Source organism: Vulpes lagopus, chromosome 19 (genome assembly GCF_018345385.1).
Source record: "Vulpes lagopus strain Blue_001 chromosome 19, ASM1834538v1, whole genome shotgun sequence".
Classification (NCBI taxonomy): Eukaryota; Metazoa; Chordata; class Mammalia; order Carnivora; family Canidae; genus Vulpes; species Vulpes lagopus.
Genome location: NC_054842.1, coordinates 23,283,484 through 23,310,263, shown reverse-complemented (window position 1 = coordinate 23,310,263; position 26,780 = coordinate 23,283,484). Strand labels below are relative to the sequence as shown.

At 36.8% G+C, this 26,780-nt stretch overlaps 1 non-coding gene across 1 annotated transcript; it reads right to left on the bottom strand.

Moving 5' to 3' along the window:
* Positions 1-12,895: 12,895 nt before the first annotated feature.
* LOC121479175 lies at positions 12,896-13,002 on the bottom strand. Its single transcript, XR_005984678.1, has one exon. It is a non-coding gene; the product is annotated as a U6 spliceosomal RNA (small nuclear RNA).
* Positions 13,003-26,780: the final 13,778 nt, after the last annotated feature.

The window sequence follows — 26,780 nt, the reverse complement described above, 5'->3', positions numbered from 1 at the left end:
TCAATTGGCCACCTGCGTGTGGACTGACATGACTGTGCAACTTTCTATGTGTGTTACAATCCCATTGGCCACTGGCCCCTATAAAGCTGCTAGGGCCTCTTACCCTCGGGGTTCAAGTCCCTGCTCCACTGTGTCAGGTATACTTGGACCCAAGTTCGAGCTTGTAAATAAACCCTCCTGTGTTTGCATTGGTGTCAGCTCCTTGGTCGTTTCTCGGATTCGCAATCTTGGGCACAACAAATATCAATTCCAAGAGATTATAAGAGAGAAAAAGATTCTGGGGTCAAATAAATTAGGAAAGTGCTGCATACACTATAACCTCGCCTGGGATATTCACAATACACATGAACACAGAAGAGGTTCTAGAAAGTCCTGCAGTGGAGAAACCTCTTAAACTAGTACTTCCTACGTTTATTTGACTACAGAATATTTTATTCGGCTAAAAACCATTCACATGCCACAGGACTCATTTTCTGTGAATGTATTTTAGGAAACCATATTCCAGAGCAAAGAATGGATTGAGAGTTTTCTTTAGAAACAAAAAAACACAGTGTGTTTAAAGTTTGAGCTATGAAGCATGTAAACACAATTTGGTGGCTGCAAATGATTAGGAAAATGGTTTAATGAAAAACAGCAGAAGAAGTGAGAAACAAGAAGTGAAGAATTTTCTTGCAGGGGCATCTTGCTTTCCTCAGCGCCATGTTGGTTCTGCTTATTTGACTGGATGTCACTCCTCCCCTAATTGGTGTCCTTTTTGTGCAGGTCCTCTTCTTACTCTCTAACGTCCCTATCTGCATAGCAGAATACCGTTAGAAAGGAATGTACTAAAAAAAAAAAAAAAAAAAAAGGAATGTACTCTTTACTAAAGAATTTGTAGGATAGATAGAGGGGTAGGGTTTTATCATTCACTTCAGGAAACATTGTTATTATTCCAGAGCTTTTAGTTTGTGTCCTCAAAGGGGGATTCTTTACCCTTCTCATGTAGTCTTCCATTTCTTCCTCTCTCAGAACCTCCTAGAAAGCTCTGGGTGAATTCCCTGTACCATGTTGCAAATTCTGCTCTCTCCTGCTACTACTCCAGATATGTATCCTGCAGTCTACCTATGTACATAGACAAATACAGAAGCACTTCTAGTTACTATGACGCTCCATGATTCAGGTAGCAATTTAATGGTTTTCTTTGTTTATTTGAGCAAGATCTTTAGGGTCTCAACCCCAGTCAGCTTGTTCAGGTATTCCCCCACCCCCAAACACACATAGTAGTATTCCCATTTAACATTCTAGAGAATGCTTATCAGTTTCTAAATCCTTATCAGTTTCATCTTAAAAATTAAGAACTAACCATGTTCCACAAGTTTTCTACTATTGCCTTCTTTAATTCCTTGACAAACTAGGATTTTACATTACTTTTTAGTAAAATAAAATTAAAAGTGTTCTTCAACTAAAACTTTGGTGTCTTTAAGATATTCTCTCATTAGAATTTGACAAATAAAAGTATCCCTAATGTATAAAGGAATCTCTTTGGGATTTTACTGATATAGGGCTCCTAGTGGAGTATCTTAAAAGTATTTCTGGACCAGGTCTCTATAACAAAAATTTGTATTTTGACAGCTTTATTTTTGTCTCTCTTGGTAGAGAGTGGTCATTGGGCATCTCAGAATGCAAAGACCAAGCGAGCTCAAACAGAATCCATTTAAAAATCAGGAGCTTCATCAAAATGCTCATTAGCATAAAGGCTAATTGCTAATGCCTAATTCCTTCTACCATTAACATTGGTATTGTTAAAACCACAATAAGACAGTTAAGTGAAGCAGAAATAATATCACATACTCTTAGATACATGGCCTCAGTGAATGAGATTTTCTACAGTACTATACTTTTCTCTATAGCACCTATTCATCTAGTCTAACATCTAGTCTATTGGTATTTTCTTACTAAATGATTTTTCCCCAGCCACACCCAACCAACATTTCTGGCATGGAAATGGGGCCACATGTAGACTTACATATTTATAAGAAGTTACATTGGAGTTTCTCTAATTGATATTAGAATAGTAACATCAAATATTTTATGTTTTGGTTCTCATGAGTAAATCTAATTTATTATCTTAAATAATGGAGTCTGCTGTACCATAAGCCAGTTGGATAAACACCATTTGTGAACCCATGGGAACCATACTGCAGTGTTAGTCGATTAGTAAGGTTGCTTTTAAAAATGGAAAATGACTTTAACAATAGCATAAAGAAGGTATGACACAATGCAGATTGCTAGAGTCTTGTATAAGTATTTAGACTTCTGATTTCCAGATGTCAAACTGGTAATATATTCTCTTCAAAATTGTATTATAATTACCAAATGTGTCAGTCACTTTTTGCAGCTGATATGTAGGTACATTGCATTTGGATCTAACTTCTGATAAATATATGGTATGAATAATTATTCATTATGTAGGGACTGAGTTTTTCTAAAACTTGGCCAATTTTCTTTTCCAGAAAATTATCAGGGGTAGATTAAAGAATGGGTATTCTGTTAGAGCATATTGATAACTGAATAATGTTTTAACTGTGCAGTTCTATATAGAGGCCATCTGTAATAGTTTGTTTTACACAGTATATCAGGGCTATATATCCTAATGCAAGATGAACGTTAGATATACTCTCTGTTTAAAAAAATAAAAATCTCTTTTGAAATTCTCAGTCACTTTTATGAGAATGTTAATCCCATGATTTTTCATCCTGAGATTCATTACATATCCATTCATACTTTCCTTTGTCCAAAAAAGGAAATTTATCTTAGAAGATCTGGGGGAAATATTATGATGTACTTCTCAATGTGAAAATGGAAAAATGGGTATGCTTTTACACTGCCAGTCCTATCATATTGAGAATGTGAAGTCCTAGGTACCTGTCTTTGTGTTAGGACTAGAAAAGTTTCTTCATGGAGTTTTCAAAGTCTTTTGTCACTGCTGCAGACCAGGCAGTTATGGGGTTGAATAGCATCAAGTAAATGTTTTTTTTCTGTATCACCACTTCCCAACTTATGAGATAGTTAATTAGGTTTTTCTTCCACAAAAATAATCTCTAATATTTATTTCCTCAATCATACTCAATTTTTTGCTCCTCTTTATGTCCTTAAACAGGGCAGCCCGACAGCCATTGTGGTTATTTAAACCATAGGAATTCTTTCCTGGCCTCAAACATGATCTGTCTCTTGAATGTTATTCCACTGTACATTTTATTTCCTGATTTGTTTCTAGATTCCTTTGGTCCCGATCCCTGGGATTATCTTCTGACCACAGTTTTCCACTTGCCTTCTTAAAGCTGATAACATGTTACTGTATTAGACCTCATCATCTCTATTCAGTTCTATGTAAAGGCTGATTCCCCATGCTGGTGTCATTTCCTGGAAAGAGCAGCCAACAGAAAAATGCAAATATGTTTCCTTAGGATGCTCATCAGAAAGTCTGAGCCAGAGTGGGTTGTATTGAATCATGGGTCAAGTGTGTGGGGCAATGTTGTAATCAAAGTTCCTGATTCTTTTGAGTTTTTACTTCCAAGTACCAGACCTTACACTGCCTGTTTTCTGCTCTGCTTTATTCAAAACTAGATTTTTAATGGTCCTACTTGGCATATAAATAGAGTATCTCAGCAATGATTAGTTAAGTATAAATTGTATAATATTGTGGAAAGAGATCAGATTTGAGGTTAGAAGTTATGAAACTTGGGTCTGGATTATTGCTTGTGGTCTCTGTCTTATCTTGGATGAGACATTTGAGCTCTCTCAGTCTCATTTATAAAAATGTTACCAACAATGACAAAATACCTAACTACCTAACTTGCAAGATAGTTGTGAGGAATCACAGATAATTGATTTTATTTTTTTAAGAAAAATGCTTTTTAATCATGAAAAAATTATTGACAATTCTAAAGTGACAGGTTTTATTTTCTATTTAATACTTCACCTTTTAATTGGCAACAAGGAACCATCCTGTAGTTCCTGTGAGCTACACCCTTTAAGCACCTGCTAATTCCCCATCAGACCAGAAAGACCTGAGAATGATAAACCCTTTCTGTTCTCAGTTGGGTGCGTTCTGTAACTCCCAGTCTGAGTAGGTGAGAGATTTTACATCCTGGATAGGTAATGACATAGTCAATAAGAATTCACATGAAGATACAGGGAGATGCAAGTATGGGAGATCACCTCTTATTACAGAAAGACCATATGCCTTAGAACCAGGCAGACCTGGATTTAAAGACAGTCTCTACTAGGTACCAGCTTACTGTGTAATCTTAAGACTTGCTACTTAATCATCTTCAGCCTCCGTTTCTTCACTGATCAAAATGAGGAATAAAATCCATTTGTAAAATAGCATATTCAACAATTAGCCTATGGTAGTTACTATTATTCCTATTCATGGAATGTTTCTATTGAAGTTTGTGAAAAGTTTTCTAGCTTAGCTTCATGAGGGGTATTTCACCTTGAGGTATGATAAATGCAACAGGCAGCCCTCAGGGCTCTCATACTTACTTAATATGTTGCTTTCCTAAACAGTCACACTTGTATCATTTCCTCAGTGGGAATGCAAAATAATTCAACTAAGAGCTTTGTGTGTGGAGTAGCTTTAATGTTCATTTTTCAAGGGCATGTGAACCTGTACTTTCCTTACCAAAGGAATAAAGAGAACATCATTTAGGTTTTGGGGAGCCTATGTGGGCAGGAATTTGACAGCAGAGATCTTTTTTCCTGAAACTTCTAAAATCCTTGGGAAACAGGAGTCCACACTCTTAACTTTTAGAGGACAGAGGAAGTGAGGAAGGAAACTTCCCAATGGCCTTAAAATCTTAGCTAAAAGAGCCAACATTTGGAGATAGAACATTTAGATTTTGAATCTTACCTTACTGTTTTTAGGTTTTGTGATCTTGGACAAGTCTCTTAAGCTTTCTGAATCTGCACTGGGAAAATATCACTACTACTAATAATCACACTTACAAAACTAGTAAAAATAGTACTACATCATAAATTTTTTAAGAATCAAAATATCTGAAGTGCTTAAAATTTCTATTTAATGGGGGTAAAACAGATTATAACAATAGCATTATACACGGGGAAGTTTTAATTTTTGTTCACTTCACTTCATTCCCTCTTGTGATAAAGAAAACAGCATCCTGTGAATCACTACCCTTTTCACTTTCCTATTGCTGTATGTTTTGCTATCGTATTGTTTCTATAAACATTCCTGCACATGCCAACCAGAATGCATGTGCTAATTTTTCTCTAAGTTATTGTTTAGTCAGAGTTCAATCAGAAATCAGAAATCTTTTAAAATAATATAAATATATGAGTTTAATACAGGGGAGTAGGGCCTTATACAATCGTTGTAAGGGCAAGCCCTGTAGGGAAAGTGTATTTAGAGAATGAGATATGATAAAAATCTTGGGAGAGATTTTTCTGACCTCTTGGAATTTGAGATGTCAAGGAGGACTGCTATATATGGGCAAAATCATAAGCCCTGTTTGAAGAAATTTAGTGCACTTATGGGCTAACATTCTAAGAAACCCATATGGACAGTATGCAAAAATGAACTACTGAATATATAAATGATCTAAGTGACAAAGCAAATGAGAAGGTATCCATAGAAATCAATTTGTTTTCAGAGACAATTTTTTTTAAGAAATTTATTTATTCATTCATGAAAGACAGAGAGAGAGAGAGAGAGAGAGAGAGAGAGAGAGAAGGAGAGAGAGAGAGAGAGAGAGGCAGAGACACAGGCAGAGACACAGGCAGAGGGAGAAGCAGGCTCCATGCAGGGAGCCCAATGTGGGACTCCATCCCGGGTCTCCAGGTTCACGCCCTAGGCCAAAGGCAGATGCTCAACTGCTGAGTCACCCAGGCATCCCAAGAGACAATATTTCAATTAAACTTTAAGGGCAGTTGCAGAGGATGGAAGGAGCAAATTTTCAATGAGAGGTGGCTATAAGATTTGCGGAGGCAGCTGAAAGGCAGTGTAAGGCCACCGTTCTTCAAGAGATAAGTCAAGGATTTAGGTTTTGACTCAGAAATATGCCATCACTATACTTTTGAGAAATAGTATCACCTCTTAGAGTCCAATTTTCATCATAAGATGGGTATGATATCAGTCAAATTATAACAGCAAAATTATTGGTAAACTTGGTAAAAAGGACAAATTATTATGTGAAATAAAAATAATTTGACTAAAACAAAAGCTCCAATTTCATAAAATAATTTCATGGGCTGGTCAATAGTATCTCTTCATTATTTTAGTATCAAGGAGGGCCAGGTGTTTAGCTTAAAGTAGAAAATGAAAAAAAAAAAAAGATGAAATGGAGACTATCCAGCTACTTGATTCTTAATTTAGTATCTTTCTCTTCTGACAGAGTTAGCTTTAAGTTCAAAAGGACAAAGCAGGGATAGGTAAAACAGACTTGAAGGCTAATACTTGTGAAGACATAATGACTTTGCTTTTGGCAAAGATTTACTTAATGCCTATTATTTGCTGAACTCTGTTAGGAGCTGGGGATGAAGGGATGAAAGTCCTTGACCTTACAGTCAGACAGTCCTATGGGAACGTCACAGGATAGCATGTTGATGTTTATAAAGAAATTATGACCTAAGATACCAAGTGAAATTGAACAGACCATTCAATATAGTAACTCTACATGAGTTTTATGTTGAACGAATAAATAATTGGATCACTGTTGATTAAGACATTTTTAGGAATAGTAGGACCTCTGGAAGGAGATGAACAAGTATTAACTCTTAATTTCATTGAGCTTCCCTCCTTTGCTTATAAAATAGTGATGACTATTCAAACTGCTCCAAATATTTAGTAAAGTATCTCATTCTATCCTTGAAATAAGATGGGAAAATTGTGAGATCCATAGATTTGTAATCTATATATTCTTGAATTATGATAATTTTGAAGTGATAATTATTAATCAAAACTTCAAAAGAGAATTTTTATGGCAAAAGATAGCCTTTGCATTTGGTTACATTCAGTCTTATATTTAACCAATAATTTAAATGAGTATATAGAAGGCACAATTATTAGATTTTAGGTGACAGATTACAACAGTATAAAGGACAAAGGTATAATTTAGTTTTCTATTCTTAGAAGAAAACGGAATTCTGTTACTTGGAGGCATTCTTTATTAAGAGGAACAAGATAAATTGCTTCCATATTAGAGTAGGAAAAACTGAAGTCAGGGGTTGGCTGAATAAGCTAGGTTATGTTAATCTTGTGGCATAAAAACAAAATTTAGTCTTTTAGAGTTAAGTGGTTATCAAAAGCTGAAATTTTAGGATTCCATTTCAGTGAGCCTGGATTTAGGGAAAGGCTACAGACCTTGTATGACATTGGGGTTCTTTGTGAGTAATTAGAGGTGAAACTAGTCCTAGTTCTGGAAAAGTATGTCAGGGATTGGGGGAAACCATAACTTCTGATAGGACTTGGCTGCTAGTGTTCGTGCCAAGGACCACCATACACTAACCTCCTAGCGGTGCACCTGATCTCAGGCTTCCTACTAATAGGGATGGTGTTTTTAAGATGTTGGCTGTCTTGGTTAGGGTTGGATGGAGTTTGTATATATTTAGCCTCAAGGACTCCATCTGAGTGTGAAAAGGAGAAAAGAAACTGTTCAAATTCTTGATCAAGCATTAAGTGGCAAGATGCTCTTTTGGGACTTATTCAAGCATGAGTTTTATGACTACAGAGCTTGATTTTGGAGAAATGATTGTTGATTTTATGAGCATTTGGACTAGATGGATATTAAGATACCATTCAACTTCATTCCATGATACTATATTCAACTTATAGGTAAGCCTAGCTCTATCGATGATTTTTATTTGCCTTTGTAGTTTCTCTTTGTCCTGGGGACTTTGCCAATACTATGAGACAAATCATTTCCTAAACACATAAGCAGCAGAATTTCTTTCTTTTTTTTTTTTTTCCTTTGGAAAGATACAAATGACCTACAATACTTGGCAAGCACATGATTTCTGGCACAAGGTAAATTCAAAGAGGTTTTGTGAACAGCATAATTCAGTCAGTTGGGAATGAAGAACAATATACTTTAAAGAATACCCAAAAGCCAGATAGAAAGGAGGCAAAATGGAATAGTCTGTTGATCTCCTTGGTACACACAGCTGAGCTGTGCTCAGAACAGATACCATGAGGGCAGTGGGTCTGAGAAGATAAGGTTGCTTTCCTTTTATTGAGCAAGTTCTATTGTGAAGGCAAGGTCAGAATGCTAATAGAACAGCAAAAACCTGAGTCAAATTGCATAGGCTGCAAGGGCTTGTTCCTCAATGCTAATTAATGTTATCACAGAAGATGGCGAAAATAAGAATACTACCTACTAGTAAATTAATAGGATATGCTGAAACATACCACAAGGGAGGAATTGCCTATGCTGAATAACATGAAAGAGATTGCCACTGGCAAATGGTTACTGTTAAAGAGTTTTCTACATTATGTATAAACTCTAGGAGATAGGACTTAAAGTATGCCATGAATCTTTAATTGAGAGAAAATCATTTGTGCAGGATAAAGTGTGATGGCAAACCCATACATCTTTTTTTTTTTTTTTTTAATCATCTATACTGAATGTTGCCTGTGAACCATTTGAAAACGGATATGTTGCACTAAATTATTATGCCATGATCAGATCAAGTCAGTAATGTGTGTGTCTATATTTGCTACAGAAGTCAGCAGGTTATCTCTATCCTGAGTTGTCACCTTTGACTGTGGTCTAATTGCTAATTGCAGTTACATGGAACTTAAACTGGGTTGATTCATTGATGTAATTCCCAGAAAAGCCAAGAAAAATCTATTTCAATGATTTTAGAAGTGGGACCTAAGTTTTCTTTATTGTAAATTCAATTTTTATTAGATTTACCTAAAAAGTTGAGAGAGGGGAAAAGAAGGTCTTGGTAGGATAGAGGAACTAAATAAAAAAAAAATTGCTGAATGAAAACTATGTGGAAAGACTGAGACAGCTGTTCACAGATTATGTCTCAGACCGAAAACTCTAAAATGTTTGGAATATACTAAAATCTTTCAATGATCATAAACTATAGAACCCATTTATTAGTAATTTTAAAAAGAACATATATCTTTTTATTGTCTTATTCTCTTAGATTCCAAGTCTGTGTGGTGACATCCTTCCTAGTTTGTTTTGATTTTTTTGTTTTTTTGTTTTGTTTACACTATACAATTAACTGGTCAACTAAATTCTATCTGTTCTTTTATAGTTGTTAAATGTTCTCTGGTTATTCCTTCTGTTGTTATCCTTAACTTTGTGTTTTTATCTTTATCAAAGTCATTGACTTTCTTTTTGTCAGTGTTGATCAGAGACTGTCATGGTTAAAAAAAGGGGGGGGGGAAGAATCTGCCTTTGTTTACCTTGTCTAACTTCCCTGTACCATTTACCTCTGTTTGTCATTCTTACCAGATCCCATGGCTTCAATACCTACATACTCTTGTTTTTCCTCCAATTTCTTTTTCTACTTTTTGTCTTCCTATACAGGAAGGTCTATTTTTGCAAACTTATAAAATGTTGGAGATCTTTAAGAACCTTAGTCTCTCCCCTCTCAAATTAGAAAGCTCCTAAAATCCCATGTCTTCAGTTATTCATAGGAGACTAATGTCTCCTAAATATTTGTCTCCAAGTCACATCCATTCCTGACCTTCAAACTGGCATACAATCAGATTCATTTGGCCTGTGCTCAGACATCTCAAACTCATTTTGTTCAAAACTAAACATGCCATCTTTTCCTCATTTTGCTTATTCTCCCAGTTTCATAGCAAGTGACTGGGCTCCATGCTCTACTCAATTTCCCAAGACACAAATGTCATCAATGTTATCTATGAGCTCTTCCTCTCTTTACCTTGAACATCCAGTTATTTTACATTTTGTTATTTCTGTACCTTCTCAGTCTTGAAGACTTCCATTTCTCCCTTTTGCCCTAAAATATCATCTTTCACCTAGAAAGTCGCTTAAATAGTAACAGTCTCATGAATACTTTGCCTTCAGTCTTGGCCAAACTTAAAATATCTCAGACTGCTCTGAATGGTCTTATTTACATACAAATCCAGAATATATTATTGTCCTGCTTCAAACCCATCAGTGGATCCCCATCACCCTCTGACTTAAGTTTACTGACATTTCCTGCAAGCCTTTATTTTTTGTCTGCTGTTTAACTTTTTGTCTGGTGTTTTCCTTATTCCTTCCCTGAAAATTCAGTCACTTTGAATTTCTTAAAAATTTCCAACCATTCTCATTTCTGGTGAATCATTCCTGAATGAGTCCCATTCTTGAATCATCCTTTTTCTCCTCTCTTCTTTCTATTCTTTGCCTGATTAATTCCTAGTCTTGCTTCAATTCTTAACCATATGTCATCCCTGTAATCTCTATGATTAGTGTAATCTAATCATATAATCTCTATGATGAGTGTAACAGTTTCTCTACATAAATAAACTCTGTATTATTTATCTTATGCTATATTGAAATGTCATATTTACTCATCTATCCCTTTAATAGATTTTGAACTCCTTGAGTCCAGGGAATATACCTTGCTGCCCTTCCTTCTGTGTCCAGTTTAGTAGCCAATAAATATTTGTCCAATAAGTAAATGTAAGCAGAGTCCTAGCTGATCATAGCTTCCAAATTCAATGAATACTACTAGAATTTTACCTATCATATCAAAATCAAAATCAAAATAATCTATATTTTAAACTGGAATTTAAAATTAATCTACTTTACAAATCTTATTCATATTCCACTAATTCCTGACATGCCATAAAAAAATACTGAAGTAGCTGATCTGACATGATAGCCATCAACATGAACTCTGGCCTTCAAGCTGTCCTATTACTTAATATTCTCTAAGGGTGATACAGTCATAGTATCCTTCATTCTTTTAATTTTTTTTATTATGACACATATAATATGTAAGAGTACACATAACACATAGCACATTTTAAAACAAAAATAAGTAGAATCCCATGTATCATATTGCTCAAATATTAGAACATCATCAGCATCATTCAGGACCCTGAGAGCCTCACTCAGATTGTAATTTATTTCCTCCTACCTCAGATATAATCATGTCTATTTTTAATATTTATGTTCATTATTCTACTGTTACAGTTTAACTTTTAAATACATAAGCATGAATCTTTAAGTAATGTATCATTTAGATTTTTCATGTTCGGGGTATTTGTATAAAAACTTTAAGTGTGTTCTCTCATGACTCTTTATTCTCAATGTTATATTTCTAGAATTCAGCCATGCAGTACCTATAGCTAATTTATTTTCATTGTTAAATAATTCCATTAAAATATATACTGCATTATTATTTATATAAATATATATGATATACATATATATTATATTTTTTTCCTCTTTCAGAATATTTATATTCATACCCATGGACAAAATGGTTCTGTAATTTTCCTTTAAAATTTCCTTCAATTATAAACATATATTTCATATATATATGAATGTATATTATAAATATATTATATAAATGTATATTTATATATATTATTCCCCTCTCCTTTTAGGATGTTTGTAATCAGGCTCATGAATATAATTATTCTATGATCTTCCTTTCTTGAAAAATTCTTCTGTTTTTATATCTTCTCCTGATTTGGTGTCTATTGTGCTAACCTCATAAAATGAATTGGAGAATTTATTTTCCCCTCTGAAAAGAAAGGAATTTTATCTTCCTTGAATGTTTAATTAAGTTCACCTCTAGAATTGTATAGGTCTGGTGTTTTCATTTGGATTAGTTTTCAACTACAGATTCAGTAACTTTAATGGTTACAAGACTATTTAGGTTTGCTATTATATCTTGAGTCAGTTTTTGTAATTTATATTTTTCTGGAAATTCATAAACACTTTGAGATTTATTTGTACAGTGTTTCATAATGTTCTTAAAATTTAATATCTGCTATATATTTTTATTGCTACACTTAAAATTAGCCAGGAGGCTCATTTATTTTATTTGCCATTTTCAAACAACCAGTATTTATCTTTGTTTATCCTATTAATAAAATGCAATTTTAGTTTTTTAAAATTTTATTTTCTTTTATTTTTCTCTGGATAAATTCTTTTTGTTTGCTAAACAAACAAACAACTGGATAGCAACTTGGATTGCTACTTTGTTGGATAGCAACTTTGTTGCTATCTTAAGTTGACTCATTACTTTTCTGACTATTTTCTAATATATACTTTTAAGCCTATACATTTCCTTTTAAAGACTGTATTTTATGTTTAAGATGTAGTATTTTTCTTACAGATCAGCTGAATATTTTCTTATTTATAAATTTATTCTTTAACACCAAACTCATTATTTATTTATTTTTTGATATTCTTTTTTATGATCTTATTTATTTATTCATGGAGACACAGAAAGAGAGGCAGAGACATAGGCATAGGGAGAAGCAGGCTCCATGCAGGAAGCCTGATGTGGGACTCGATCCCAGGACTCTAGGATCCCGACCTGAGCCAAAGGCAGGTGCTCAATCGCTGAGCCACCCAGGTACCCTCAAACTCATTATTTAGATGTTGTTTAAAAAAAATTACTTTAGAGGGCACCTGGGTAGCTCAGCTGGTTAAGCAACTGACTTAATTTTGGCTGATGTCCTGATCTCAGGGTCCTGAAATTGGGTCCTGCATCTGGGTTCCAGGCTCTGCAGGGAGTCTGCTTGAGTTTCTCTCTCTCCCTCTCCCCTTCTCCCACTTGCATCTGCTCTCTATAAAATATATAAATCTTTAAAAAATTGCATTAGAATTAAAAAATGAAATGTAATGATATAATCATTAAAATTATTAAAAGAATTTTAATAACTTCTAAATGTGTAACATTGTACTTAGAGAATATAGTCTTCACGAATTTGCGTGTCATCCTTGCGCAGGGGCCATGCTAATCTTCTCTGTATCGTTCCAATTTTAGTATATGTGCTGCCGAAGCGAGCACCTTAGAGAATATAGTCTTAATGATACAAAGTTTTAAAAATTTTCTGACACTTTTTGGCAAGGCAAATAGATGGAATATGACCTACTTTAGTCAGTGATGCATGAGTGGTTAGACCTGGTATTACATATGTTGTTTAGTTCAACTTGTCTCTTCATGATGTTTTGATGTTCTAAATTCTTACTTGTTTGATGTCTTGTTTTGATGTTGGATTTCTTTCTTCTTGTGTTTGTGTCAGTTTTTACTTCATTTATTTTGACTATGTTATTATGCTCATACAAGTTTAGACTATCCCACCCTTTTAATCCTTCATTGGATTTTTATTAACATGTGTCATCTTTATTTTTAGTGCCTTTTGCTTTATTATTTTTTTAATTCATTCATGAGAGACACACACAGAGAGAGAGAGAAGCAGAGACACAGGCAGAAGGAGAAGCAGGATCCCTGTGGGGAGACCAAGGTAGGACTCCATCCTGACACCCTGGGATCACTCCCTTAGCAGACACTCAGTCACTGAGCCACCCAGGCATCCATTTTCTCTCATGCTAATAGAGTAAAAATAAGTCTTCTGATTATTTACTCAGCATATCTTTTCCATCATTTTACTTTCAATCTTTCAGTGTTCTTGAAGGTTACATATACTTTTGTAAAGAAAATATATTTTGTTAATTTTAGGCAAAAAATATTTATATTTTAATGGGAGATATTATTTAGTCTTTATTTTGATTATGATTTTAAAAATATTCCTAAAATGGTTTTTGTGCTTTCTGTTTCTCCTGCTTTTTCTGATTGTTTTGTCTTGAATTTTAAGATTGGTTGAAGTTATTGTTAAAATAGTTGTGGTTACCATTATTGTTTTGTCTATACATATACTTTTTTGATAGTCATCCTGAAAATTTTAGCATGTATATTTAACTTATGAAAGAGAAATCTTCTGGGGTCATTTTCCTTATGCCTACCATATCTTTTGTCATTTAGTAAAGATCTATTGGGGAAAACTTTATCCAATGATTTTTTGTTTCTGCTTAAAATTGTCTTCTTTTCTCCTTATTTTGAAAGAAAATTTTGATGAATATATAGTTACAATTTCATTTTAAAACTATTATTTCACCGTTTTCTAGTATCCTGCATGAAGTCAGTGGTCAAATTGCCATATATTGTTGGTTTACTATTTTATCTCTTTGACTGCTTTTAAGGTCTTTCTCAGTTTTATTATGGTGTAAATGAATGAAGATGTTTCGTTTTGTTTATATTTATAATATTAGACTTTTATTGGGCTTCCTTGATTTGAATATTTGTGTCTTTCATTAGTTTAGAAAAACTCCCTTCATTTCTTCAAGCATTTCCTGTCTCTTATCTTTTCCTTCTCTCTGTAATTTCAGTTTTGTGATAGATTAGCCCATTGTATACTCCACATTGTTCAGCTTCCCCATTTTCCATTATTTTTCCTTCTGGTACATTCTTTCAGCATGCTTGTTTCTATATTCCAATTCACTAATAACCTCCTAGTTTGCATCTTATTTGCTCTCTATCCAATTTATTGAGTTTTTACACTCTTTCCAAAAAATTGTTTGTTTCTTTTTGAAATTGCCCATTTGTTTTTGATTGCTTGTATGCCTTTAAGTTCCTTTTTATAACCTCATTTTTAAAAATAATATAAACATATTTATTGTTTTGTATCTGATAATTTTATGTTTGTACTCTGTATAATCTGATTTGTGTCTTGGGTATTTGTTAATTTTCCATTGCAAAATTATTTTCTTTGCATGCTATCAGTATGATAATTTTGAGGCCTGGTTAAAGTATATTCATTGATAATTTTTCATTGCAAAATTATCTTTTTTTGCTTGCTATCAGTATGATAATTTTGAGACCTGGTTAAAGTATGCTCCTCTAGGGAGAGTTATTCTTTGCTCCTGCCAGGTTCCTAGAGGCACTATACTGAGAACCACTTCAACTAAATTAATATTCTTCTTTGGGTATTCGGAGGCATGCAAGTAGGACAAATACTGACCTTTTACCAGCATGTAGCTAGAATTTTCAGAGAAGATTGTTCTTTTTGGTTAAAAGCTAAAGTTGGCAGGTAGTCTCATTTCATTTTCCTTCTTCCAACAGTCTACCAGAGCCCAAGACACTGAAGGATCACTTTTTGGGAGTCCTGGTTATGTCTTGGTATGAATATATTTGATTCAAACTCCCATGTTCCTCAAGACCTCTGATTTTGATATTTGTCCCAACAAAGCCCTTTAAATCTTGGTGTATAGGCCATTTTGGATTGACAGATGCCTCCAAGGTAAATGCCAAAGAGATAGTTACTTCATTAGATTTTTCTCTTAGACTTATTATTGACCTCTCAAACTTCAACCATGCCATCATTTTATTTAAAGCTTCTTTTTTTTTAAAAAAAGATTTCATTTATTTATTCATGAGACACACACACACACAGAGAGGCAGAGACATAGGCAGAGGGAGAAGCAGGCTCCATGCAGGGAGTCTGATGTGGGACTCGATCCCGGGACTCCGGGATCACACCCTGAGCCAAAGGCAGATGCTCAACTGCTGAGCCACCCAGGTGTCCCTCATTTAAGATTTCTAAAGGTCATGCTTCTTCATCTTTAAATAAACTTTAGAAGTAATAGTACATGATCTCTTAAGACTCTTTCAATACCTGTAGGAAGGTTTTTCAATATGCTTCAAACAGTAGATTTTAGAGACAGATTAAATGGTGGCCTTAATGGTAAAAAGAAGAAGTTGACATAGAAAACCTTGTGAAGAGTGCTCTGGGGGACTTCAGTAAGGGAGCTGCATTCACTGGCAAGTGTTCAATGCCCAGAAGGATTGATTTATCCTGAAATGAGGGAGTATACTCCATGGGATGACTTGCACCTGTGTCATTTCATAAACAAATTCCAGATTCTGGTGATAGCTGATGTATTACTCCCAGGTAACACTTTACATATTAAAAGAACTTATGTCAGGAAAATACTTTCAAACAAATTAGACACTAAAACATGAAAATGTCAGGCACATCAGCAAAACTTTTATGCAAAGAAATCTTATTTGATATTATTCAGATTATGCCTACACAGTAAAGCCAATCCATAACTATCATTGTTAAGGCAGAGATGCCTATATGTTTTCATTTGGGGCCCATAGATGTTGACCCACTTACTCTAGAAAAAGTACAGCTTCATTTTTTCAGCTATCTCCAGAAATTAGTGACCATAGTTAATAGGGTGTCATAAAAAGTATACCACAATATTGGCACATAAAAATTTAAGTAAATTGAACTAAAGAATTTCCATTATAATCATTTTATTATTCTCCCTTTATAGACCTTGAGTAAATGAAACTGCTTTCTTTGCTCTGTGAAGATAAGCAATTTCACTCCCCAGTCTGAATAGCATGGCACTGACGAACAGCTGTGAATGAATCAAGTACAGGGTAAACATACAAGACAGCAAATGATTTTGAAGCTCAACAGCCCACGAACAATAACTGTAATTAAACTCAATAAAGAACAAGAAAAGAGAAAAGATGCAGAGTAGAAAAAACAACAGTAACAACAACAACAAAACACCACCACAATAGCAGAAGAGCCTGGAAAGATAGAAGGAAACCAGGAGAACACCAGAGAATTACTACAGCCGCTTTGCTTTGCATTCACCATAATTGGTCATTTTATATATCTAATATTATTTTTCCTTCCAAGGGATCTAAGGCCTCAATTCATGGTCAATATGTCCTTGAATTTATTTACTAGATTTTGGAGTATGTAACAAATGATGGAGAAATAAACTTACCTTATATTTCTTTCACCTTTTTTTTTCTTTTCCTAGTCATTTTAGTAGGCAATCTTCTGCATTTAATAGAAACGCAACATCTAAAGTATCTTTAGTGGGATAGTTTGTCATTTCCCTTGTTTGCTTCTAGCTTCTGACATTATTTATCTAGTGTTTTTCTCCCTGGTCTCATTTTCTTGTCTTCCCATCACTTTTTGTGGGATGGGCCTGACAAATCATTGATGTTCTTGTAGAACTGACCATTGTATTTTCTAGATGTAACATTTAGAGCATATTGAAAAGTCACAGAAACACATATGCACATAGCAGTGTCATTCGTTCTGGAAGAGTGCATGGAAATAGAAGGTTAACATGCTGGTTTACATAGCCACTTCTGTCTTATTAATGTGAAAGAAAAAGGTTTTTATGTTTCTGATTTCTCCTTCAAAAATTATCTTTCCCAATATAAACTTGATCAATTCCAGGAAGCTATAATAATCCAGCTGCAACTAATGGAGTATGTGAGAGAGATGTGAACAAAAATCAAATCAATGCAACGCAAAGGGTGATGCCCCTATTTTGTTGAGAAGCAATGGGAAATATACACCTACTTCTCTCTTTTGTGAAGTAAATCGAATAAATTGAATAAAATCATTTTAAATTAGCCAATGATAATCTCTTTCTGATGTGGCCATGACATTAGCAGAAGTAATAGGAAAAGGGATTCAATCTAAATTGAAAACAGTCTGAACCAAAGAGTATTTTACTGTCATTAAATTTTCCATTTTGCAAGAGGCTGGCATTCAACTCTGTAGTATGTTAAGTAACTTCTGCAGATTTTTGTCAGCATTTTATTATTATTTTGGAAGCATGGTACAACCAAAAGAGTCTGAGTTCTCAAGACCCATAATCCTAGATTTAAATTCCCATGGGGCCTGGATAAAGCTAGCCCAGTTACTTAGATTCCCTGAGATTACTGTTCCAAAAAAGAAGACCTGGTAACTATCATGGAGAATTGTGCTGAGGATGCAAGATTTCATACACACAGAGCATAGAAAATTTCTTGGCACCTATTAGGAGCTTAGTACATGTTTGAAGCCCCACTTCTACTTTCTTTCTCTGATTGCATCCTAACAATAATAGCCAATGTCAATCAAATACTTATGTTTCAAAAAAATTCTTATTTCATTTATTTCTAGCCCAGTTCTTATATCCACTTTAAATATTAATACACTTTGCTTTTCATTCCACACTTTGCATTCCTTTTTGCTGTATAGTGACTTGTCTAAGAATATACTGCTAGAAAGTGTCAGACTGATTAGAATTCAGGTTTTTCTGACTTTGGAACCCACAGCCTTAACCACACTTAAACTTCTCTGTTTTCATCATACTAAGGAGGAACAGCAGGTCTGCTTCAGTAAAAAAAAAAAAAAAAAAAAAAAAAAAAAAAAACCTCTCTTGATTCCTGCACAACTGCTTGATCCCTGGCCTCTATAGATTAGATGACCTACTGCCTCTCACAACATCTTTCTGTATTTGCCATCTGTTGGTGTCTAACAAATTACCACAAAACTGAGTAATTTAAAACAATATACATTTATTATCTTGTAGATTTTATTGGTTAAAGATCTTGGCATGGCTTATCTGTATCCTCGGTTTCACAGTATTTCACAAGCTTGCAATCAAAGTTTGTAGTTTCACCTAACAGCTCAACTGGGCAAGGATCTGCTTCTAAACTCACTTAGTTGTTGCCAGCATTCAGTTTTTTTACTAGCTGTTGGCCAGAAGGCCACAGATCCTCAATGGGTGGTGCTCAGAGGCCACTGTTACAGGCTGAATTGTATCCTCCCTCACTCTCCCAAGTCATATGAATTTGAAGCCCAAACCCATCAATGTGTGTTTGGAGATGGGTCCTTTAAGGAGGTAATTAAGGTTAAATGAGGTCATCCCTAATCCAATAGGACCAAGGTCCTTATAAGAAGAGGAAGAGATGCTAGAATTCTCTTTGTTCCCATGTGTGCATAGAGGAAAAGCCATTTGAGTACACACTGAGATGGCAGCCATCTGCAACCCAAGGAGAGAGATCTAACCAGAAACCAACCATGATGGCATCTTGATCTTAGACCTCCAGTCTCCACAACTGTAAGAAAATAATTTTCTGTTGTTTAAGGCACTCAATTTGTAGCATTCTATTATGGCAGCCTGGGCAGACTATTAGAACTCTTAGCTTTCCGTCATGTGTGCCTCTTAACCATGACCCTTTGCTTCTTTAGTGTGCAAGCTGAGAAGGCAATAGAATTTGCTAGTGAGACAAAAGTCACAATATTGGAAAGCCAATCACAGAATTGACATCCCCCTTGGGTTACTCCATTTAATTCGCTCAAAGCTAGTTACTCAAAAGGAAGAGATTCTGAAGGCTGTGAATAACAGGAAGTAGTATTTACTGGGTCCATTTCAGGAGCTGTATACCATACCTGAATCTTAGGAGGCATGCCTAAATTTTCTGAATTGGAACTTTGGAACTAATAGTCAATAGCAACTCTTGATTGCTACCTAATTTCCCTCTCAATCTGAGTATGCTATGTCTCCCTCTTTGTTTACTCTTTTGGAATTATGTTCTGAAGCTTTAGAGATACCCTTCCCAGAGGTCTCATCTTTGCATCCAAGTAAGCAGTGAAATAGGTCTGTCTACTCTGAGGATTCCTTTCTACCCACCTCATATATTTCACTTTCATGCTTATGACTTTGGCCTAGACAAGCAAAGCTTGGATATGTTTCTTATTCCCTCTTTTACTTAACTCTCTTTTTTTTTCCCTCTTTTCAGATTGTTAAGACTGGATATAGCTTTCTTTCTTTTTTTTCCTTCCTGTTTGGGAAATAATCCATTTTGTAAAATCCTATGACCAAATTGACAAGATTATTTCTTGATATTTTATATGGGAGAAAGAGCAGTGCCTGAGAGGCTCAGTCAGTTAAGCATCTGATTCTTTTTTTTTTTTTTTAATAAATTTATTTTTTTATTGGTGTTCAATTTGTCAACATCCCATCAAGTGCCCACCTCAGTGCCCCTCACCCAGTCACCCCCACCCCCCGCAAACCTCCCCTTCCATCACCCCTAGTTCATTTCCCAGAGTTAGGAGTCTTTCATGTTCTGTCTCCTTTTCTGATATTTCCCACTTATTTTTTCTCCTTTCCCCTTTATTCCCTTTCATTATTTTTTATATTCCCCAAATGAATGAGACCCTATAATGTTTGTCCTTCTCCAATTGACTCATTTCACTCAGCATAATACCCTCCAGTTCCATCCACATCGAAGCAAATGGTGGGTATTTGTCGTTTCTAATTGCTGAGTAATATTCCATTGTATACATAAACCACATCTTCTTTATCCATTCATCTTTCGATGGACACCAAGGCTCCTTCCACAGTTTGGCTATTGTGGCCATTGCTGATAGAAACATCGGGGTGCAGGTGTCCCAGCGTTTCATTGCATCTGTATCTTTGGGGTAAATCCCCAGCAGTGCAATTGCTGGGTTGTAGGGCAGGTCCATTTTTAACTCTTTGAGGAACCTCCACACAGTTTTCCAGAGTGGCTGCACCAGTTCACATTCCCACCAACAGTCCAAGAGGGTTCCCCTTTCCCCACATCCTCTCCAACATTTGTTGTTTCCTGCCTTGTTAATTTTCCCCATTCTCACTGGTGTGAGGTGGTATCTCATTGTGGTTTTGATTTGTATTTCCCTGATGGCAAGTGATGCAGAGCATTTTCTCATGTGCATGTTGGCCATGTCTATGTCTTCCTCTGTGAGATTTCTCTTCATGTCTTTTGCCCATTTCATGATTGGATTGTTTCTTTGCTGTTGAGTTTAAGAAGTTCTTTATAGATCTTGGAAACTAGCCCTTTATCTGATAGGTCATTTTCAAATATCTTCTCCCATTCTGTAGGTTGTCTTTTGTTTTGTTGACTGTATCCTTTGCTATGCAAAAGATTCTTATTTTGATAAAGTCCCAATAGTTCATTTTTGCTTTTCTTTCTTTTGCCTTTGTGGATGTATCTTGCAAGAAGTTACTGTGGCCGAGTTCAAAAAGGGCCTGTGTTCTCCGCTAGGATTTTGATGGAACCTTGTCTCACATTTAGATCTTTCATCCATTTTGAGTGTATCATGTATCTTTGTGTATGGTGAAAGAGAGTGGTCTAGTTTCATTCTTCTGCATGTGGCTGTCCAATTTTCCCAGCACCATTTATTGAAGAGACTGTCTTTTTTTCCAGTGGATAGTCTCTCCTCCTTTGTCGAATATTAGTTGACCCTAAAGTTGAGGGTCCACTCTGGATTCTCTATTCTGTTCCATTGATCTATGTGTCTGTTTTTGTGCCAGTACCACACTGTCTTGATGATCACAGCTTTGTAGTACAACCTGAAATCTGGCATTGTGATGCCCCCAGCTCTGGTTTTCTTTTTTAAAATTCCCCTGGCTATTCGGGGTCTTTTCTGATTCCACACAAATCTTAAAATAATTTGTTCTAACTCTCTGAAGAAAGTCCATGGTATTTTTATCAGGATTGCATTAAACGTGTAAATTGCCCTGGGGAACATTGACATTTTCACAATATTAATTCTTCCAATCCATGAGCATGGAATATTTTTCTGTGTCTTCCTCCATTTCTTTTAGAAGTGTTCTATAGTTTTTAGGGTATAGATCCTTTACCTCTTTGGTTAGGTTTATTCCTAGGTATCTTATGCTTTTGGGTGCAATTGTAAATGGGATTGAGTCCTTAATTTTTCTTTCTTCAGTCTCATTGTTAGTGTATAGAAATGCCACTGATTTCTGGGCATTGATGTTGTATCCTGCCATGCTACCAAATTGCTGTATGAGTTCTAGCAATCTTGGGGTGGAGGCTTTTGGGTTTTCTATGTACAGTATCATGTCATTGGTGAAGAGGGATAGTTTGACTTCTTCTTTGCCAATTTGAATGCCTTTTATTAATTTTTGTTGTCTGACAGCTGAGGCTAGGACTTCTAGTACGAGGTTGAATAGCAGTGGTAAGAGTGGACATCCCTTTCTTGTTCCTGATCTTAGGGGAAAGGCTCCCAATGGTTCCCCATTGAGAATGATATTTCCTGTGGGCTTTTCATAGATGACTTTTAAGATGTTGAGGAATGTTCCCTCTATCCTACACTCTGAAGGGTTTTGATCAGGAATGGATGCTGTATTTTGTCAAATGCTTTCTCTGCATCTATTGAAAGGATCATATGGTTCTTGTTTTTTCTCTTACTGATATGATGAATCACATTGATTGTTTTATTAGTGTTGAACCAGCCTTGTGTCCCGGGGATAAATCCTACTTGGTCATGGTGAATAATCTTCTTAATATACTATTGTATCCTATTGGCTAGTATCTTGTTGAGAATTTTTGCATCCATGTTCATCAGGGATATTGGTTTGTAATTCTCCTTTTTTGGTGGGGTCTTTGTCTGGTTTCGGAATTAAGGTGATGCTGGCCTCATAGAATGAATTTGGAAGTACTGCATCTCTTTCTATCTTTCCAAACAGCTTTAGGAAAATAGGTCTGGTTTCTTCTTTAAACATTTGATAGAATTCCCCTGGGAAGCCATCTGGCCCTTGACTTTTGTGTCTTGGGAGGTTTTTGATAACTGCTTCAATTTCCTCCCTGGTTATTGGCCTGTTCAGGTTTTCTATTTCTTCCAGTTCCAGTTTTGGAAGTTTGTGGTTTTCCAGGAATGCATCCATTTCCTCTAGATTGCATAATTTATTGGCGTACAGCTGTTCATAATATGTTTTTAAAATCGTTTGTATTTCCTTGGTGTTGGTAGTGATCTTTCTCATTCATGATTTTATTAATTTGAGTCTTCTCTCTCTTCTTTTTAATAAGGTTGGCTAATGGTTTATCTATCTTATTAATTCTTTCAAAGAACCGACGCCTGGTTTTGTTAATCTGTTCCACAGTTCTTCTGGTCTTGATTTCATTGAGTTCTGCTCGAAACTTTATGAACTCTCTTCTTCTGCTGGGTGTAGGATCTATTTGCTCTTTTTTCTCTAGCTCCTTTATGTGTAAGGTGAGCTTTTGTATTTGAGTTCTTTCCAGTTTTTGGATTGCTGCTGGTATTGCGATGTATTTCCCCCTCAGGACTGCTTTTGATGCATCCCAAAGATTTTGAATGGTTGTATCTTCATTCTCATTAGTTTCCATGAACCTTTTTAATTCTTCATTAATTTCCCGGTTGACCCTTTCATTTTTTAGCAGGATGGTCCTTAACCTCCACGTGTTTGAAATCCTTCCAAACTTCTTCTTGTGATTTAGTTCTAATTTCAAGGCATTATGGTCTGAGAATACACAGGGGATGATCCCAATCTTTTGGTATCAGTTCAGTCCTGATTTGTGAGCCAGTATGTGGTCTATTCTGGAGAAAGTTCCATGTGCACCTGAGAAGAATGTGTATTCAGTTGAGTTTGGATGTAAAGTTCTGTAGATATCTGTGAGATCCATCTGGTCCAGTGTATCATTTAAAGCTCTTGTTTCTTTGGAGATGTTGTGCTTAAAATACCTATCGAGTGTAGAAAGTGCTAGATTGAAGTCACCAAGTATAAGTGTATTATTATTTAAGTATGTCTTAACTTTGATTATTAATTGATTGATGTATTTGGCAGCTCCCACATTTGGGGCATATATATTGAGGATTATTAAGTCCTCTCGTTGGATAGATCCTTTAAGTATGATATAGTGTCCCTCTTCATCTCTCACTATCGTCTTTGGGGTAAATTTTAGTTTATCTGATATAAGGATGGCTACCCCTGCTTTCTTTTGAGGACCATTTGAATGGTAAATAGTTCTCCAACCTTTTATTTTCAGGCTGTAGGTGTCCTTCTGTCTAAAATGAGTCTCTTGTAGACAGCAAATAGATGGGTCCTGCTTTTTTATCCAGTCTGACACCCTGTGCCTTTTGATGGGGTCATTAAGCCCGTTCACGTTCAGAGTTACTATTGAGAGAGATGAGTTTAGTGTCATCATGATATCTATTCAGTCCCTGTTTTTGTGGATTGTTCCACTGGACTTCTTCTTAAAGGGGAATTTTAAGAGTCCCCCTTAAAATTTCTTGCAGAGCTATTTTGGTGGTCACATATTCTTTCAGTTCCTGCCTGTCTTGGAAGGTCTTTATCTCTCCTTCTATTCTGAATGAGAGCCTTGCTGGATAAAGTATTCTCGGCTGCATGTTCTTCTCATTTAGGACCCTGAATATATCCTGCCAGCCCTTTCTGGCCTGCCAGGTCTCTGTGGAGAGGTCTTCTGTTAATCTGATATTTCTCCTCTTATAAGTTAGGGATCTCTTGTCTCTTGCTGCTTTAAGGATCTTCTCTTTATCTTTGGAATTTGCAAGCTTCACTATTAAATGTCAAGGTGTTGAACGGTTTTTTTTTTTTTTTTTTAAATTTTAGGGGGGGATTTCTCTATTTCCTGGATCTGAATGCCTGTTTCCCTTCCCAGATTAGGAAAGTTTTCAGCTATGATTTGTTCAAATACATATTCTGGCCCTCTGTCCCTTTGGTGCCCTTGGGAACCCCAATTAAACGTAGGTTTTTCTTCCTCAGGCTGTCACTTATTTCCCTTAATCTATACTCATGATCTTTGAATTGTCTCTTTTTTCCTCAGTTTCCCTCTTTGCCATCAACTTGTCTTCTATGTCACTCACTGGTTCTTCCACCTCGTTAACCCTCGTCGTTAGGACCTCTAGTTTGGATTGCATCTCATTCAATTGATTTTTAATTTCTGCCTGACTAGATCTAAATTCTGCAGTCATGAAGTCTCTTGAGTCCTTTATGCTTTTTTTTAGAGCCACCCGTAGCTTTATAATAATGCTTCTGAATTGCCTTTCTGACATTGAATTGTAGTCCAGATTTTGTAACTCTGAGGGAGAGAGAACTGTTTCTGATTCTTTCTTTTGAGGTGAGGTTTTCCTTCTAGTCATTTTGCTCATTGCAGTGGCCAAAAACAAGTTGGGAAAAGGAGAAAAAGAGAGAAGAGGAAGAAGAAAAGAAAAAGAAAAAAGAAAAAAAAAAAGAAAAAAAAAGAAAAAAGAGAGGAAAAGAAATGAAGAAAAAAAAAGGGGGGGGGAAGCAAACAGAAATCAAAAAACAAAAAACAAGGGGGAGTATCCTCTGATTCTGTATACTATAAATCCCTCGACTTCCCCTGGAACTTTCCAGTGCTGCTTGGTCAATAATTTGTTTTTCCCCTGTCCGTCTAGCTGGACTTCTGGGGTAGGGGCCTGCTGCCTGATTTTCAGGTGTTAGCATTTGGGGGAGCTGCTCAGCCCCCTGCCTGGTGCAGGGCTCAGTGAAAGATGTTTAAGCTGTTTATTAGGTGAGGCCACTGTGAGGCTCAGTGGGGGTTGTTTATCCTGTGAGGCCAGTGGCGGTGGCCAGCTCTGGAGCCCTGGATTCAGCAGTAACTAGGGAGCTCTCAGTCTGCAGGGGCCTGGATGTTCTGGGGGCGGGGCCGCTGATCGGCTCAGTGGCTCTCTTGGGGGCCCCCCGGGGGCAGGAGCGTCCTCGCTGTCCTGTGCCCTCCCGGCCTCTGCCTGTCCCGGGGCCAGCGCGGGATCCTGGGCTGTGTCCCCGCGCCCTGTGCTCCGGGGCCTGCGCTGGTGGATTCGCGCTCCCGCCCCGCAGCCCCCTCCGCGGAGCCGCCGCCTGAGCCCCTCCGAGCTGCTCCGGGTCCACTCGTGCTCGAGCTGCAGCCCTTAGGGAGCTCGGCCGCAGGGTGTCGCATGTCCTCCCTGGGGCGCAGGTGTCTGTTAGTGTCCCAGGGAGCCCAAGGCAATCCCCGCCCTCCTGGGTCCAGCTCTAACTCCCGGCGGGCCCCTTTCCTCCAGGAAGGTCGGTGCAGCTCCTGCTCCTCCGGGACGGGGCTCTCCTGTCCTGGGGACACTCGCCCCGGCCTCAGCCCGGCTCCTCGGGGGCCCCTCCCCCTTGGAGGCCTTGTGTTTCTTTATTTCTTCCCCCCTCCCCCTCCCCGTCTTCTCACTGTAGCATTCCAGCTCTTCTCTCTTTAAATCTCAGGCCGAATTCGTAGATTTTCAGGACTATTTGAAAGTTACCTATGTAATTTGGTGGGGACAGGTGACTTGGGGACCCCACTCTTCAGCCATCTTGCCCCGTCCCCCCCCCCGCCCCCAAGCATCTGATTCTTGATTTTGGCTCAGGTTGTGGTCTCAGGATCATGGGATTGAGTTCTGCATTGGGCTCCACACTCAGTGGGGAGTCTAGTTGGGATTTTGCTGTCCATCCCCTGCTACCTCTCCCCTGTGTGCATGCTCTCTCTCTCTCTAAAATAAATAAATCTTTTAAAAAAATGAATGGCAACCTACAGAATGGGAGAAGATATTTGCAAATGACATATCAGATAAAGGGCTAGTTTCCAAAATCTATAAAGAACTTATTAAACTCAACACCAAAGAAACAAACAATCCAATCATGAAATGGGCAAAAGACGTGAAGAGAAATCTCACAGAGGAAGACATGGACATGGCCAACATGCACATGAGAAAATGCTCCGCATCACTTGCCATCAGGGAAATACAAATCAAAACCACAATGAGATACCACCTCACACCAGTGAGAATGGGGAAAATTAACAAGGCAGGAAACAACAAATGTTGGAGAGGATGCGGAGAAAAGGGAACCCTCTTACACTGTTGGTGGGAATGTGAACTGGTGCAGCCACTCTGGAAAACTGTGTGGAGGTTCCTCAAAGAGTTAAAAATAGACCTGCCCTACGACCCAGCAATTGCACTGTTGGGGATTTACCCCAAAGATTCAGATGCAATGAAACGTCGGGACACCTGCACCCCGATGTTTTTATCAGCAATGGCCACAATAGCCAAACTATGGAAGGAGCCTTGATGTCCATCGAAAGATGAATGGATAAAGAAGATGTGGTTTATGTATACAATGGAATATTCCTCAGCCATTAGAAACGAC